Below are 6,833 nucleotides of genomic sequence, written 5' to 3' on the forward strand. Positions count from 1 at the left end.
TCTCACTAACACACTATTTTTTTTTTATTTTACCTTACACATTTACATTATACCATACAACAACTTCTCTATTTGTTTCTTTACATCATTTAAATAATATATTTATAATAAAAAAATTAATAAAATATTATATTATATACAATATTTATTTAAATATAAATGCAATAGTTGACAAAAGTGAGTAAAAAATATTAAATTATTTTACACTTTTACATATGAAGATTCTCTTAAGCTATTTTAGTTCATTATTTATATCTTTTCATTACCAACTATCAGAAAGCATGGGTCTTGTTGTCAACTATGCCTTTTAGAGCACTCCCAATGAATGCTTTACTCCAGCATCCTTTAAAATACCTCTCCAAAACACGTATTTTTCTATTTTAACTCTAAGTTTTACATTATACCATATATTAGTTTCTCTATATATTTCTCTACATCATTTAAATATTATATCTTTAAACATATTTTATTAATTAAAGAAAAATAAAATAATTGAAAAATAAAAAAGAAATAATAAATATATACTAAATGGGAGAGAGAAAGCTTATAAAGAAAAATAATAATATTAAAATATTATATAAATGATATGTAAATGTTATGTAAATGTAGATATGGATTAATTCGAGTTTGTGCATAGATATTATAAATATATGTATAAAGGAGCTGATAGAATATGTTTTTGTGAGTTTTAGTTAATTATTATAGAGAAAGTGTATTACAAAATAAATCACCAAAACATATTTTTTTTATAATTTACCTCAAACTTTTACATTATATCATATAGCAACTTCTCTATTTTTTTATCTACATCATTTAAATATTATATTTTAAAAAATATATTTTATTCATTTTAAGAAATAAAATAATTAAATATAATAGTATCACACTCATATATATACAAAAGTTTATAAAAAAATAATAAAATATTTATAGCTTGATGAAAAATATTTCACTACATATAGAGAAATACTATTCATTTAGGTAAAAAAATATAAGTTTACTTTACTCATTAGAAGACTATTTAACCATTTTTTTCTATATTATAAATAATTAGACATTTTACCTCCTCCATTGGAAGTGCTCCTAGCCTTTGTTGCCATTATTTATCTGTTGACGCGGTTCTTCGACAACAGGTAATTAAGAAACTAAGAGAATAGGATTAGTGCTAAGTAATGAACCGAAACAGATAAATGATCTTAAAATGAACTGATGATACCAATACTTTTTTAGGTGGTTCAAAGGTTAAAATCCTTCTACTCCACCAGCCAATATTATTGCTATATTTATGGTATTCTTTACAGGGTATTTCTTTACACAATAGAATTCAACCCCTTGCAACTCCCAGGGTCTCCATATTTATAGGAGAGGACACCTGGGGGTTGGCAAGGGGGGTCATCCCATGACCTTCTTACTCATCATGTCATTTATGTGACATTCATGATTAATTCCTAAAACCTGACAAATGAAGTATGGTCTAATCAATAGGTAAGGCGGATAATGGGCCGCACGGCCCAACCCAGTCGTGGGTGCCTGAACACGCACGTTTATGCTGCGTGTCCGAGAATTCAGGGATATATCAGACATGTGATGTCTGATATATGCACGTTTACATTGTGTGGTTGACTTTATAAAGGGTCACCACTTCCAACTCAGGCCCGTGCCTCGACCTGGATGCCTTCTTAACCCGCGGTCTTCATACCTCTAACTCGGCTCCTTAGTAATCTCAATAAACTATTGGATACCTCGAGCTAAAGTGGTAGGACCTGATAACAGCAGCTCCGGCCATGTGGCATCCACGTGGCTGATATAACTATGCCATATCTCAGCTCGCTAATAGCCTGTGGAAAATTAGGGCGTAGATTTGCCCCCCAAGCCCCTGTTCGTGGCACATGACGCCACCTGGGGCCATAGTGGGGGCTTTTAGGCTTCCTTATGGACTCTTCACATTCCGCCCATTACGCAGGCGCCGAATACGTGGAGCATCGTGGTTGGTGACGGTACGTCTTCCGAGGACCGCATTAAATGGCCTAGCCTATACTCGGCCGTCGTTTCGCCTTTCGAGTAGAGAGCCTCGTATCCCACATCAGGGCAATCCAATGGCCCTCCTCACTTGGCCTCCTACATATATAAAAGGGGTGGCCACCTTACGCATGGGCCACCCGTTTATTTGAAAATTTTCTAAATTTCCCATATTCTTCTTTCTTCTCATCCTCAAAAAACCCTATTTTTCTTCCGGTTACTGTTCCCAGCATTCCAGAAGTTCAGGCGCGAGAGCTCCTTTGAGGCTTCGCACCAGCTATTCCGACAAGGATCCAACCCAGACGACCCCTTCATCCTCCCCACAGCAAAACACTCTGTAAGTTTTCTGCTTATGCATGCTTTAAATTTCCTCTTCACTGTATCTTAGGTAAATTGTTCCTGTAGCCGCATGCAACATTCTGTTGGTCTTTTTGCGGGTATGATAGGCGTAGGTTTTTATTTTAGGGCATCGATCGTAGAAAAAACCATTTAGGAGCATGGCTCATATGGTACGCTTTCTGGGGAAGTTTTCTGGGTAGGATTTTTGGTATGCCTGTTTGAAATATCCAGCCTTTTGGGTGCAAAACCGGGTAGCTTAGGGGACAAGCTTCACAGGCGGTTTTTGCACTGTTTGCCTACTGAAACTTTCCTTCAAAGGAAAACTTTTATCCTAACCCTCCTGACACACGAATTCCGAGTAATCGGGGATCCGTTGGGAGCATAGGCGCGTGTTCATAGAACCGCGTGGTCTCACTCTCCACGGGCTGAGATTACCTCAGCCCGTGCAAAGGAAACACTTCGCTTCAGATTCTTTCTTATGCTTAGGTCACCTTTTCTAAAATTTTCTTCTTTTGTTCGCTAGGCGACCCGATGGGACCCAAGAAGAGCGCCCCTAAGAAGACCGCTGGCAGCTCGTCTTCTCAACAATCAAAAGGAAAGTAGGTGGTGACGGACTCTCCAATCCCCGTTTTCAGGCCGGCCGTGGAGCAGGAGCTCGAGGTGGCGCCTGACGCTTTCTTTGAGGCCGAGAGGATCGTCTCAAAGATCACCGACCAGGGGAAAGTGAATAAAATATTCCTTTCCCACAATATCGAGATTGGGAGGGGCGCCCTGATCGCCCGACCTCCCCTAGAAGGTGAGCGGAGCTACGCGTCGATCGATGAAGAATATGCGGCCTGGAGTGATGAGCCCTTCAAGGATGGGGCCTTCCTCCCGCTAGACCAATATTTTGCTGACTTCCTCAATTACGTGAAGTTGGCCCCTTTCCAGCTCCCCCCTAACTCGTACCGTTTGTTAGCGGGGTTGAGATATTTATTCCTGAAGCAGGAATGGGAGGTCCCCACCCCGGCGGATATCTTATACTTTTTCTGCCTCACCGCCAGCCCTGAGCAGTGGGGGCGAGGCGACGGGTTCTACTACTTGACCCGTTTTCCAAACACAGCTGCGGTAATCGAGCTGCCCAGCCACCCCAACGACTTCAAAGACCAGTTCTTTATGTCCAAGGGGTTTCACAACTGCGAATTTCATTACTTCAACCGTCCTCGTAAGTATCTTTTACTCTTAGCTCGTGACTTGACTATTGAATAGCTCCATTTATTTGTTCCTGACTTAGAAACAATTGTACATTCATTTTTGCAAGGACGACCAAGTCTGTGACCCTCGGGGGTCAATACGAGACATTGGTGGGGCTGCCTCCCAGCAAAAAGGATTATCGCCAGCTCGTGTCGGACGAGACGATGCTGGCGTGCAAGCTGATCTCTCCAGGCCAAACTTTGGCCTTGAGGAGACCTCGGAGCCTCCCTCCAGCTCGTGAGATAGAACCCAACTCCAAGGAGGAGGCCGCGGGGGAAGGAGAGGACGAGGAGGACGAGGTGCCCCTTGTGAGGCGGAAGCGGGCGCTGGAGGTCGCCCAAGAAAAACACGAGGAGAGGGTCCGGTCCGAAGCAGCCGCCGGTCCCTCTGGGCAAGGTAATCCTTATATGTTTAGGGACTTAGATAGGGCCACCGCAGACCCTCGGTTAGCTAGGTTCAATCCCAACTAGCTCGTTCAACGTCATCGAAGTGACCCAGACCGCAATATAACCTTACTCTAGTGCGTCGACCAGCTGGTGTTGGATTATGAAAGTAGCCGCCCTAGGGGCACTGTAGTCGTAGATAACACCATAGCTTTTGAGGAGTATAGGACCAATCTCCGGTCGTGGCCCTCTCTTCGGGAGGGTACAGTAGCTCCGGGCCTTAGGCAATATGTAGAAGAGTCTAGTCCCAAGCCAGATTCGGACCTAGAATCTCTTTCAGCTCGTGAAGTCATGGTCCTAGACTCACCCGCTGCAGCTCTAGGGCCGGTGGTCGTGACCATAGATTCCTCCTCTAGCTCGGAGGGTAGTATCCCTTTCAATATACTTGAGATCTGTTTTCCCTTTAACTTTTGTTGTCTTGTACACATATTTCTATCTATATATTAACATTTTGCCTTTGCTTTCTCAGAGGAGATGTCTCAGCCCGGGAGCAACGACCTGCGAGCTATGCTCCCTGGAGGGAACCCTTCCTTGGGGGCCTCTGGGCCCATGGTGAAGAAATTCCGAATGGCGAAGAAGGCCATCGGGAGTGCCTCTAAGTCCCCTGCAAAGGGGAAAAACCAGGCTCTGGCAGCTCAGGAGAAAGTACCTCCGCCACCTCCTGCAATGAATATGCCTCCTCCTCCCCCGCGAGTTCCCGACTCTGCTCGAGAAATGGGGGTGCCGACCGGGACCTTATCCGCCACCACCCCCGAGGTGCGCGTCCCAGTAAACCCCCAGGCTCTGGAGAAGATCCCCGACGTCTTTCGGGGAACGGTCTACTAGACGACGAGCTACACCATGGACCATTACTACAACGCCTCCGAGAGGGACCTGCGGGCGATCGAGACGAGGAGCCCGGAGAACGTGATGGAGTCTTCATTGGGGATGGCTCTCATGGTAAGTTGTCCTTGCCATCTGTGATGGAGTCTTCATTACATGTTTGTTTTTCTTTTTCTCTATGGCAGTTGCCTCAACATCTTTTTGTCTTGCAGGGTGCCTTGGCTCTCCAGCGGAGCAGATCCCGATCTAGGGCTCGGCTCGAGGACATGAGAGGTGAGCACCATAAAACTTTGGCTGCCCTTAATACTGCCCAAAAGCTAGAACAGGATGCCAAGGATGCTCTGGAGTCTGCGCAGGCTGAGCTGGACGCATCTCGTCCTAAGTTGCAGGAGGTCGAGCCTACCTTTACTGCTTTCGCCGCTGCGAGGACTGAGCTCGAGGAGGCCAGGTCCGCTCGAGCCGCACTGGATGCCGCCAAGGCCGAGGCCAACGAGGCCAAGGCAGCCCTGGCGACGAAGAGGGCAGCTGCTAGCTCCTCCATGGAGGCCATGCTATACCACTGCTGTGTCTACAACCCAGATGGAGACTTCTCCTTTATGGGGGCGGATGCATGGGACCGCTTCCTGGAGAAGTTCAAAGCTGACCTTCAGCAAGAGGCACCCTCCGAGACCTGGTAGACCTCTGCAGCCGCAGAGCAGGAGGGCGAGGTGGTGACTTCATCGGAGCTTCCTGGCGGGGCCTAGGACTTCTTTTCTTTCCACCCCCTTAACACTTTTTTTTTGTCACTTTGTATGAGGTTTTCTGACCTCGAGACAATTGGCTTTATCAATTTTTTGCTTTCTAATTGATTTATAACCTTCAGCCTTTATGCATTTTGGTAATGGTCTTAGCTTTTGTTGGTGCTGCGATTGACATTTTATGCTTTTCTAGGAAAAAACATAATCAATTTTGAGCCAACTTCTAAGATAAGTCCTGGTTGCATCCCAAACATTGCTTTAAAAACTTAGTTCACGTTAATTTGTTATTAATATCTCGTGCTTTTTAAGAAAAACAACGATCAATCAATTTGAATCAACTTCTAAGTTTTAGGACTTGGTTATATCCAGGACGTTAATTTGAAAACTTAGTTCGTGTTAATTCTTGATTAATATCTTGTGCTTTTTAAGAAAAACACCTATCAACTAATTTTAATCAACTTCTAAGTTTTAGGACCTGGTTATATCCAGGACATTAATTTAAAAACTTAGTTCGTGTTAATTCTTGATCAATATCTTGTGCTTTTTAAGAAAAACACAGATCAACCAATTTGAATCAACTTCTAAGTTTTAGGACCTTGTTATATCCAGGATAGGACTTAGTTCGCGTTAATCCTTTATCAATATCTCGTGTTTTTTAAGAAAAACATCGACCAATCAATTTGAATCAACTTCTAAGCCTTTAAGGCTACCTGGTTATATCCGGGCACCATATACCCCCCAAGTAATTAGGAAAGGGTCTTTCGTGGTTACTTGAGATTACATTCGCAAATATACACAATAACGAAAAAAGATTTAATTCTCATTGCTTGATAAACAAAAAATGGCCTTTCTGAATATGCCTTACAAGGGTGTTACTGATAATATTTCATCAAATGGATGGTGTTCCAAGTTCGTGAGACCGCTTCTCCATTAAGCCGAGCTAACTTGTAGGTTCCTTCCTTTATGACCTCGGTTATTTGATATGGCCCTTCCGAGTTTGGTCCCAATACTCCATCTTTGGGATCCTTACTGGCTAAGAAGACTCTTCTGAGGACCAGGTCGCCAATGCTAAAGGCATGTTTTTTGACCTTTGAGTTGAAGTAACGAGTGATTTATTGCTGGTAATGCGCGAGCTGGAGTTGTGAATCTTCTCGTCTTTCATCTATCAGGTCAAGGGACGCGCAAAGCATCTCATGGTTGCGATCCTAGTCATACGCCTGCACTCTATGTGAAGATACCT

The sequence above is a fragment of the Humulus lupulus genome, chromosome 1 (assembly GCF_963169125.1).
Source record: "Humulus lupulus chromosome 1, drHumLupu1.1, whole genome shotgun sequence".
NCBI classification, from domain to species: domain Eukaryota; kingdom Viridiplantae; phylum Streptophyta; class Magnoliopsida; order Rosales; family Cannabaceae; genus Humulus; species Humulus lupulus.